This window comes from Microtus ochrogaster, linkage group LG2, assembly GCF_000317375.1.
Source record: "Microtus ochrogaster isolate Prairie Vole_2 linkage group LG2, MicOch1.0, whole genome shotgun sequence".
NCBI classification, from domain to species: Eukaryota; Metazoa; Chordata; class Mammalia; order Rodentia; family Cricetidae; genus Microtus; species Microtus ochrogaster.
In genome coordinates, this window is record NC_022028.1 from 38,844,027 (window position 1) to 38,855,324 (window position 11,298).

Consider the following 11,298-nt stretch of genomic DNA (forward strand, 5'->3'; position numbering starts at 1 on the left):
TCCTGAGCGCTGCTGGGATTAAAGGCATGCACCACTATGCCTGGCTATTTTTGAGTTTCTTAAACGACTTCATTCATCTGCTTAGATCTGTCTAGTGCCTACAGTGTGTCTCCAACGTGGTAACTTTCCCATGCCACTGTCTTCATGTTGAGAGCATTTCTCCTCTCAAACTCTTTCTTTAACAAGGTTGGAAGACTTAGGAGCCTCATTTCGTAGGGCAGATCATAGTACAAATTATGTTATCAAAATAAATAGCCAGACACAGTGATCAGACGCCGTGAAGGCATTTTAAAATGCTCTTGACATTTTCTTGAGCCAACCATCTAACAAAGGGATGCGTAAGCATCTCCTTTAGTACAGGAAAACTAGGGAGGCGGGTACATTCTTTTCTATCTTGGACAACTGAACAGAAAAAGACACGAACCGGCCGCAAGAACGAGCTTAGTCATTACAGAGATCAGCGTGCTGGCTGCTTGGCACCACCAAGTCCTCTCCTCTTGGGAAGCCCTGTTTATGTGTTAGGAGGGAAGTTTGGATGACACCACACCATGACCCTCTGAGGAGATGGGGCAGTCTCCCCCATTCCTGACCTTCCTGTAAGAACCCTAGAAAAACAATTAAATAAATGATAAAAGCCAAAATTCTTCCGTATGAGGGGTTGTTCCATGTTAATTCTCCAAGTATGAGATTTAGGCATTAATTTCACTTACTTAAAAAAATGATTTTTTTTTTTTTCTGAGCAGTGGTGGCACAGGCCTTTAATTCCAGCACATGGGAGACAGAGGCAGGTTGATCTCTGTGAGTCCGACACCAGTCTAGTCATAGTAAATTCCAGGACAGCCAGAGCTACATAGAAAGACCCTGCCTTACCTCCCCCTGCAAAGATTTTGTGTGTGTGTGTATCTGCTACAAGTAGGTACCATTAGAAGCCAAGGTATCATAGAACTTATAGGCCACTCTGAATCACCACCTGTGGTACTTAGAATCCAACTGGGTTCTCTTCCTCATCTATGTACGTGTGTGTGTGTGTGTGTGTGTGTGTGTGTGTGTGTGTGTGTACCAGAGATTAAGGCATGGTAGGCCAATACTCTACAACTGGACTCTTTCCCCTGGCCCGTTACACATCAATTCTAGATATTTTATTTTGTAAGTTTTTACAATTTTTAATGTTTTGAAACATAATCTCTGCCTTACCTAATGATACCCTGTGGTTGCAATCTCTTCAGAAGCACTGGCTTCTGGGATTTTTATTTGTTTGTCTAATTTTTTTCTGTACTTAAAATATAATGACACCATTTTTCCCCAAACTCCTTACCCGTATCAGATAGTTGCTACTCAACCTCTCTGAGCTAGCCTAGGTTCTGTTCCTGGTACCACATAATCAGGGTATGGTAGGTAGTGAGTGCATGCCTGGAATCCCAGAACTCACAGCACAGAGGAGGTAGAGGCCGGATAATCATGAGTGTAAAGTCATCCTGGGCAACAAAGGGAGTCTGGAACCAGCCTGGGATACATGAGACCCTGACTCGAACGTGCAAACTACACCAGCAAGATGTGGTGTGTTTTGCTCCTTTTCAGTAAGGTCCACGAGCCACAGCTCTCCTTTTGTTTTCAAGGCTGCTGGAGACGGGTCTTTAAGCAGAGCTCTGTGTTTACATTTTCAGAAGCTCTGTTCTAAAAGAGACATCCAGAACGTGTGAGTCAGTCTCTCACTTGGCACTTCCAGGGCTGGAGGTAGTTGAGAGCAGTTCAGAGCTCCCCACAGCTAATACAAACGGAGGAGTGCATCCCATAGACCACTGCTTGGACAGACAGCACCTAAGGCCTTCAAGTCTATGGTAAAAAGAATAAAAAACAAAAACAATCCCAAACCCCAAATTTTCATGCTCAAGAATGGTATTTTTTTTCTTTAAAATGAACAGCCAATTATTTTTTAAGGTCAACTTTGAACAATCTTGATTTCTACTTGATTGTAAAGATTTAATAGTTCGAAATAAGAACTCCGGAAGCTTTAATTCTTTCTCCAAATATATGAAGAGGGACTGAAATATGGTTTGGCATTACATAATGTTGCCACCTACTCCCGAAACAGAATTGAGCTCCTAGCAACAGCAGGGGGTCATCTCAGGAGAGCGCTGATTGCTCACTGGAGCATTCTAGACACAGATGCTTTCCTGAGCTTATCCTGCCCAACCCTGCAGAACACAGGCTGGGTAATCTGGGTCCCGGACTACCCTGTGAACACTATCCTCCAAAGGCAACAGATAACTGATATTCAGGGTGGGTCTTATCACATCTCCTTTACAAAAACTCCAAACAAACAGTGAGGCCTTTGAAGAAAATAGGCGTCCTTTACCCAGCATGTTTTCCCTCAGGGATCTATTTTTAGATTTGTGTTTATTATTGTTGTGTGCGTGATACGTGTGAGTGGGTGCAGGAGTATCACAGCACACGTGGAAGTCCGATGGTGACTTTGGAGTCTGTGCTCGCCTTCCACCTTTACAAGGCTTTTCAGGTTGCCAGGCTTGCCCAGTAAGCCCCTCCCCCAGGCTGAGCCCTCTAGCTGGCCCCACTGGTCTGCCTTTCTTTCTCCTTTTCTTTCTTTGTAAAATGGTTTTTCTAGACAGGGTTTCTCTGTAGCTTTGGAGTCTGTCCCTGAACTCTCTCTGAAGACCAGGCTGCCCTCAAACTCACAGAAATCTACCTGTCTCTGTCTCCTGAGTGTTGGGATTAAAGGCGTGCACCACCACCGCCTGGCTGGTATTTCAAAATGGGAAGGGTCACTACTTTTCTTGGTGTTAGTTTTCTTGAGTCTAACAAATGCAACAAATTGAAGCATGACTCTTACTAAGCCACACTGAAAGTGCCCACATGTTGGAAGCTTTTCTTTTTCCTTCCTTCTTTCCTCGTTTTGGAGACAAGGTCTCACTGTGTAGCCCCCGACCTGCTGATGGGTCCTGAGAGCTGGGATTAAAGGTGTGCACGCCCAACTTCAGATGCTTTTCTTAAACTTAAACTCATGCTCAAGACTAGACTAGAGACCCAGGGTGCTCTGGCTCCCTTTGCAAAGACATGAAGAGCAGGAACACACGTCAGACAGCACTGCCACCGTCTTAGAGAGGCACATGCTTTCTGTGCTCCTTGGCTGTCTTCACGCACATCACTCGGGATGTAAAACGCCCTGTCCGCGTGTCTTTATGTGTTCTGAGAATGAGACATAGCTTTCTCTTTTTTTTTGTTTTTTTTTTTTTAAGGTAGCAGCTTTTATTAGGTTTTATTTTGTACGCACATAGAGGTTTGTGAGCGCACATGCACCGCGGTGGAGGTCAGAGGTCAACTGCAGGAATTTGTTCTCTCCTATGACTTGGGTAACCGAGAACTGAACTCCAGTGGTTGGGCTTGGCGGGAAGCACCTTGACTATTGAGTGGTCATTTTTTGTTTTGTTTTTTTTTCTCCCTTTATATACTACTAATATTTTGTTCCACTCTGGTTTCTTTTCCACTCTCCACGGTGTCTTTATCACTGACAGAGAAATACACAACTTCTGTCTATGTCAACTTATCATTACCAGCCCTTCCCTTAGAATGAATGCTGCTGGCCCTGTTTGAGCGCCTTTCCCAGTCCTCAAGTCGTTAAAGACACTTTTCGATAACTAGATGCTTTACTGTTTTATTTTTGCAACCACACTGGAACTGGCTGTGTGTGGTCTGAGATGGAGGCTATGATCACAAGTCAGGGATATGTAATTAATATATCCTATCATTATAAACCGCCATCTTTCCGTAGCGCTCTCTACGCTGCACTGCCCCCACCTCCTTGTCTGCTCCTGCCCCATGCCACACCGACTCCGTCTTCACTCCTGCAGACCTAGCAGCTCTCATACTGGATTGCGTCCTTTCTCCCAGTGGTGTAACATGGTCAAAAGTGCCACTATCCTACCACTGTCATCCGCTTTTCTGCTGCCGGACTGTTTGGGTCGCCTTGACTTACACATCTCTTCATACTTAGATAAAACGTAGCACCTTTTCCTTGAAGTTGATGAATTCCCTACGTTACGACATCATGCAATTTGTTTATTCTGAACATCTACAGCCGACCTGTCAAACTGTCCTCTCGCTTTCTAATTCTAAAGAATAAATTCCAAGTCTAACCAACGCCGCCACCCTGGCCCACGGCACCATTCCTCTTTACTAGTTTATTACAGAGCCTAAATCGGGTGGTGGTGGCGCACACCTTTAATCCCAGCACTTTGGAGGCAGATGCAGAAGGATCTCTGTGAGTTCAAGACCACACTGGGTTACCCTAGATTGATCCAGTCTCAAAGAGAAACAGAGCTAGGCTGTGGTTGTTCATACCTTTAATCCCAGTACTTGGGAGTCATATGCCTTTAATACCAGCACTAGGGAGATAGAGACAGGAAGGGACATGGCTGGGCAAAGAGAGAAATATAAGGCGTGAGGAGACGGGAGCTCACTGGATTCAGTCATACACCGAGGCTAATTCTTAGTTAGGAGTGCCTGACCTTAGCTTGCTTTGTTTCTTGCCTACTTTTCTTAAATGATCCCTGACTACCTTTTGCCTCGGTGCCTTTTCCTTTTCTTACTTCTGTATATCTTACTTTCACTCTTACTCCGTGGCTGTCTGGATGGCTGACTGGCCTGTGACGTCCTCCTACTGCGTGCTCCTTCTTCCTTCTTTTTCTTTCTAGTTATCCTCTCTGACTGCCAGCCTGGCCTATTCTTGCTCTTGCCTCGCTGCTGGCCATTCAGCTCTTTATTAGACCATCACGTGTTTCAAAGAATCACAGCTTCTCAGAGTTAAACAAATGCAGCATAAACAAAGCAACACACCTTAAAACAACACTACAGCAATTCAGTCTGAGAATTCATTGGGACAGGATTGCCTCTCTGGTCTGAGGATGCAGTAGAGGAAAGAAGCGGCTGTTCTGCTTCTCTGATCTTTCAGCATTAACCCCATATCTGACTCCAGGTTTTTATTTAATAAGACTAATTAGGATTGTGTTACAGTAGGCTAAATACTACATAGTGACAGATGAAAGTCCTTTGCTGACCAGAGATCTGTTTTCTTTCTTTCCAGTGTGTGGAGGAGAACGACGTAAGTTAAGTGGCCTTGGCTCTAGTGAATTAATCTCAACAAATACTTACACAAGGGAAGGGCACAACTTGGAATCTCAACGTGTTGGGGTGCGTTCCTGTGATTTTCGGACCGATGGTCATCTCTCCGTTTCTGATTCATCAGTAGTTTGAGCAGAGACTACATTTAGGCGCTTAACTTCTTCTAAGTTTCTTTGCTTCATTAAGACAATTCCTTCCTGGTTTCTCACTAAAGATTTACCTTTTCCTGCTTCTCTTTTATTAGTTTCCATGACAACACACTGAACCACATTTTAAATACCATATAGCTTTTCTTAGACTCTAGGGGAAGGACATACAAGAGAAGTTGGACATAGTCCAGGAGTTTCTTTTAGGGCTGCACACACATACCAGCTACACAGAAATAGGATCTGGAAAATGAACACCCACTCCCAGTATCACTGGCTGAAACTAGCATCCCGGCAAGCTATGTGTGCTCCTATCTGTCACTCAGAAAACTCCCGACTCGTGAGTCTACTCTCCCCTACCAAGTATTTGAACCTTGTAAGAGTTATTTCTTTAAAGATTTATTATTATTATTATTATTATTATTATTTACTTTTTCACTTAGCACAAGTCTGTGTCTGTGTGTGGTGATGCTGTGGATCCTGGAAGAAGGTGTTGGGTCTCTTGGAGCTGGAGTTTCAGTCAGCTGTGAGTCATCATGTAGGTGCTGGGGATCAAACCTGGGTCTTCTGCAAGAGTAGCAAGTGCTCCTAAGCACGGAGCCATCTCTACAGCCTTGTAACTTACAGTTTTAAATTGTGGCTACTTTAACAGGGAGAAATTGTTTTGATGAATTTGCCTACGAGCGTAAGGCTCCACACCCAGGCGTGTTACAGACGACCTTGGAGATGTGGCATAAATGTTACTGCAGCAGGTGGGCATGCAGCCACGGCACACATACGAGGCTATACTGCTTGCTAGACTTTGTTCTCGTGCTGCTGGCTGAAGACGTGATGCTCATTTCTAGGATCCAAATTCATGAGGTAATGAGAGAATGCTGAAGAAACTCCAGATATCCCATTTCCCACATTCTTGCTTCAAACACATTTGCAACTAATACTAAAAGGACAAGCTTTGCCGGGCGGTGGTGGCGCACGCCTTTAATCCCAGCACTCGGGAGGCAGAGGCAGGCGGATCTCTGTGAGTTCGAGACCAGCCTGGTCTACAAAGCTAGTTCCAGGACAGGCTCCAAAGCCACAGAGAAACCCTGTCTCGAAAAACAAAACAAACAAACAAAAATAAATAAATAAATAAATAAATAAATAAAAATAAAAAAAAAATAAAAGGACAAGCTTTGTCTGAGAGGAGCTTACTTCTTTTAAAACATTTTTTTATTACATTTGAGTGTGAGTGTCTGTGTGTATGGCAGTGACCAAAGGCGTGCATTCTCTCCTTCTACCACGTGGGTCCCGGAGATGGGGATGGAACTCAGGTCACCAGGATTGGTGGCAAGCACCCTCACCTGCTGACCGAGTCACCTTGATGGCCAAGGAGGATTACTTCCATATAGGCCACTGACTGCTTCTTCAGAGATCTTGAGGGCTCAGAGTGCTTGTTTTAATATCACTAAACAACCAAAACTAACACCATTTTACCATTTTTACTTCCTTGTTTTGAAACGGCAATGTTTGGCAGCTCTCTCCTGTGTTAGTTTCTGGCACTATGACTGCCAAGAAATCCAGCCTAAGGGTTTAAAAGTGTGACTCCTTCCATGCATGGAGGAACCCTTGGAAATAACGATGCCCAGGCCATCCTAGATCCACTCAATCAGACTCTTTGGGAATGGGGTCTAGGAAAAGAGTTTTCACAAGCTTCCAAATAAGCTTTAGTACCCATGAGTTCTAATGATGTATGTGTGTCTGTCTCAGCCTCCTACCCTCTTCTTTGTGATAGATTCTCATTAGTTGCTCAGGCTGGTTTGGAATGGGAGGGCTCCAGAAGGGCAGGTGTGGGCACCCACTTGCATTCTAATGAGGCATTCAGCATCTGTATGAAAATGAACACCCTCAGGCAGAGGCAGGCAAGATCTCTGTGAGTTTGAGGCCAGCCTGGTCCACGTAGCAAGTTCCAGGACAGCCAAGATTACAGAGAAACCAGGTCTCAAAACAAAACAAGCAAACAACAACAAACAAATAACAAGAACAAAACAAAGAATAACAATAAAAAAAAAAGAAAATAGGAACTCTCCTTGAGGAGCTCATAAACACTGAAAAAAAACAGATGCTTTAAGAGGTCAAAGTTATCATCCTACCAATTGTATTTATCAAATTAAATAATGCTAGAACTGCTTTTCTGGCCCCAAGCTGTAATTTTAAACAATCTCATCTTACAGAATTCATTTTTAGAGGGTGAACAAGGCTAGGACATCTTTTAAGACAAATACTCATATAGTCCAGGCAGGCCTGGAACTCCTGATCCTCCTGCCTCCGACTCTCAAGTACCAGGACTACAAGCATGTGTGGCCATGCCCCAGTTCAAGGTTGGGAAAATCTGTCTGCCAGAAAGTTTCAGACTTGGTTTCCTGGATTAACATGTTAGCAAAACATAAAGACTGACAAAACATAGCAAAGTAAGAATCTGACCAGCATTAGAGGGAATCTGGGTCATTCAGAGCCCATATGGAGACAAATTCTCTCCAAGCTGAAAAAGCTACATTTGCAATGTGTGTTTACTTCTGAGTGACTGCTGCATGACTGGAGTGGGGGTGGAGTGTAGAGGTGACTTTTAAAACTCCAAACCAGCCATCCTCAAATTACACATCTTTCCAGAGAGAGCTGACGTCCCACATCTGGTCCTGGATCCTCCGATGCTCTCTATATGTGTGTGTCATTCACTGACCAAATGAGCACAGCGCGGGGAAATGAACAAGAGCAAGGGACCAGTCTAACAAGCCAAATAAATCCTGGCCACCAGAGAGTGACAGATGTCTTAGAGCATCCCTACAGCAATAGTGACCCCCGGGAAAGCACACACCCCTTCATATTCTCTTTCTTTCAGATAGAGAGAGCTCAGGGTGGCCAGGGAGTAACTAGCTGCAAACCATGATTCCTATTTGTGTCAGATGCCTTCTTCCCCTGACAGTTCAGAGCCACCCAGAGCCCACTGCTAAGTCTTCCCTTTGGCATCCCGTGGAATTGCTCTAAAACACGTGTGCTATGTGGACTCCCTGCTTGCAGAGATGGGGACTGAACCCCAAGACTTCATGCATGCAAGGTAAGAACTCTTAACACTGAGCCACATCTCCCACTCGAGGTAAACTACTTTTGTGGAAGCACTGGGTAGTCACAAGCAATATAAGATTTTTGGCTACAGTCAGTCAATCAAAACAGACCAGCCACAGCATTAAAACACAAAATGGCCACTGAGTGAAGAACATGAGTCTGCATTCTAGTATCCATATTATCTCTCAGGGCTGGCCACGGTAATTCACACACTTTTAAATGTGGAGTTACTTTTTATAGTATGTGCTACATATCGAAGAGGTAGACAAGAGGGTAACTCCTAGGGCTGGAGAGATGGTGCAGCAGTTGGAGGGCTTGAATGCATGGGTAGGGACTCGAGTTAGGATCCCATGTCTGCAATCCCATAACACCTACAGTGGGATGGGAGGTGGACACCGAAGTCCCAGAAGCCCAAAGATCTGTTAGAGCAAACAAGAGACCCTGTCTCAAACAAGGTGGAAGACAAGGACCGAAATCCATGTGATGGCCTCTACCTTCTATGCCGACCTTGTGACACTCATGTCCCCTCCTCAATATTAAAAAAAAAATTAAAAAGCACCCAACTCTCATCTGACAATCAATGGAAATAAACAGAGAGAACATTGAACTAGTCACTTACGCATCTACTTCAAGAACCTCAAAAACCCTTTGGATAAACTTGAAGTTGGACATCCTTCCCTGGACTTATACCAGCTTTGAGAAAAAGGACAAGAGACAGCCTGCTCGGCAGTTTCTCAAAGGTTCTGGCCTTCTGTTCAAAGACTCACGATGACAGGTGCGGCTCCTTCCCTACCTCCATCTGTGGCCTGGCGTGGCACTAGAACCGGCCCTTACACCAGCAAGAACATATGGGCTGGGCCAGGACCAGCCTCTCCTTCCTATGGTATCTGCTCCCTGCTCGCCTCAGCTTGTCCCTTCAGTTACTGCAAGTCGCTCCTAAATCACTTCAAGTGTCAAACGTGTATGCAACTTCTATGTTACATAGCATGATAAAGAGAATTACATGAATCTGTTGCACTCAGGAGGAGAATGCTGTAATACCAACCTTGAAATCTCTTGCTGCGTTCACAGTTAACCCTTATCCTAAAGTTTGTGCTGAACACTCGCTTTTCTGAGGAAAAGAAAAAGACTTGGCACACACATGCAATTTAACTATCATAGTCTTGCCTATGTGGAGACATTTAAAGATGGTGTCATGCAATCCACAGTCAAAACTGGGTTGCTTCATCCACAACACTGTAATTCTCTGAATACTCCCCCACAGGAAGGCTCACTACACTCAGTTTCACAGTCAGCATAACACTCCATTGTGTAAATATGCATCTACTCATTCTTCCTGTCTATGGAAACTGCTATCTTCAGTCATTTTTTGCTTTACATAAGCATCCTTGAGATGTTTCTTGGTATACGTATTTAATTTCTTTTAGGGTATGGAACTAGCTATGGGATTGCTGGGTGAACAATGCTGTCAGTCAGGGCAACATCTTTTAAGTCCAGCCCCAGAATCTTCTGTTCTTATTGGCATTCTAAGGAAGACATGGCTGCTACACGCATCCTTGCCAACACTTGATATTTTCAGAGTTCTTAATTTTTGCAATCGAGTAGGTGCTAAACAGAATTTCAATATGGTCTCCATTTACATTTCTCTGTACATGAGTGAGTCCGTCCTTCTGTACATCTGTCCATCCATGCTGGTTCCTCCTAGGAGATGCCATGCATTTGTCCATCCTTCTCTTAGACTTAAAGAGCTCCTGGCAGATGCAGGACCATTACAAGATGTGCATTTACGTGCCACAAACCCATAATTCGGTCTAGCAGCAGCCTTTCCAGCACTACTTCCTCCCCTCCCCTAAGCAAGACAGGAATTGACAAAACTATGCTCCCAATTAGTTTAAAAAGTGTGTATACTTAAAAGGCTGCTGAAATGATCGCAGATTTTCCCACAGAGATTGGCAGAGATAAAAATTATTGTTAAGAATGGTGAATGAATGTAAAGTTACTTATTTTTGGACTTTTTTTGTGTGTGTGAGATAACTAAGCCACCATAACAACATCTGTGAAATTCTATATACCTTCATTTTCCCGGTTGATCCTGCTTTAATTGAGACTGGGTATTGCTATACTGTCCTTCAATTCCTTGGCTCATAGGATACTCTTGTCAGCCTTTCAAGAAGCCTGGATTGGCAAGCATATACCACTCTGGCTGGCTGACTTTCCCGTTCGTTTCTTACGGCATACTAATCTTTCCTGAGCGATTCCGGTGTGTGGCCTGCCAGCCAAGCACCCCCACTGACTCTGACTTCCTTCTCTGTCCCATTAGAGCTCCACACTTGCCTACGATAGCTTCTGTATTCTTTTTTGAGTTACATTAAGTCTAATGCCAGCCAATCACAGCAAGGTGAATCTTCCTTTTTCTCAGTGACCTTACCAATTCTTGGGCTACTCTGAAGATGACACAGTCTACCAGGTTTGGTTACAGTTTGGGTCCCCAGTCTGTAGTGCTGTGGGTACGGCTCTTTGGGCCTATTGTTTAAATGGCCTGTGGGTTTTTCCAAGGATAACAGTCAGTTTCCTCACTTTAGAGTTCTCAAGAAAGCACATTCCAACTTTTGGAAGCCCCTAAAGTTTTGTAAAGTATTGTAGAATATTATTTTAAGGTGTGTTACATTTGTTTATGCTGTGGAACATTTGTTTAATGATGCAAAGATGTGTTGCGTCCTTTTCTGCTGCATTGTTTTAACTCTTTGAAGCTGTGTTACTCTGTCTGTCTAAAATACCTGATGGTCTAATAAAGAGATGAACCACCAATGCCAATCGCAAGGCAGGAAAAAGGATAGGCGGGGCTGGCAAGCAGTGAGAATAAATAGGAGGAGAAAAGGGGGGGAGAGGGGGGGAGAGAGAGAGAGAGAGAGGAGAG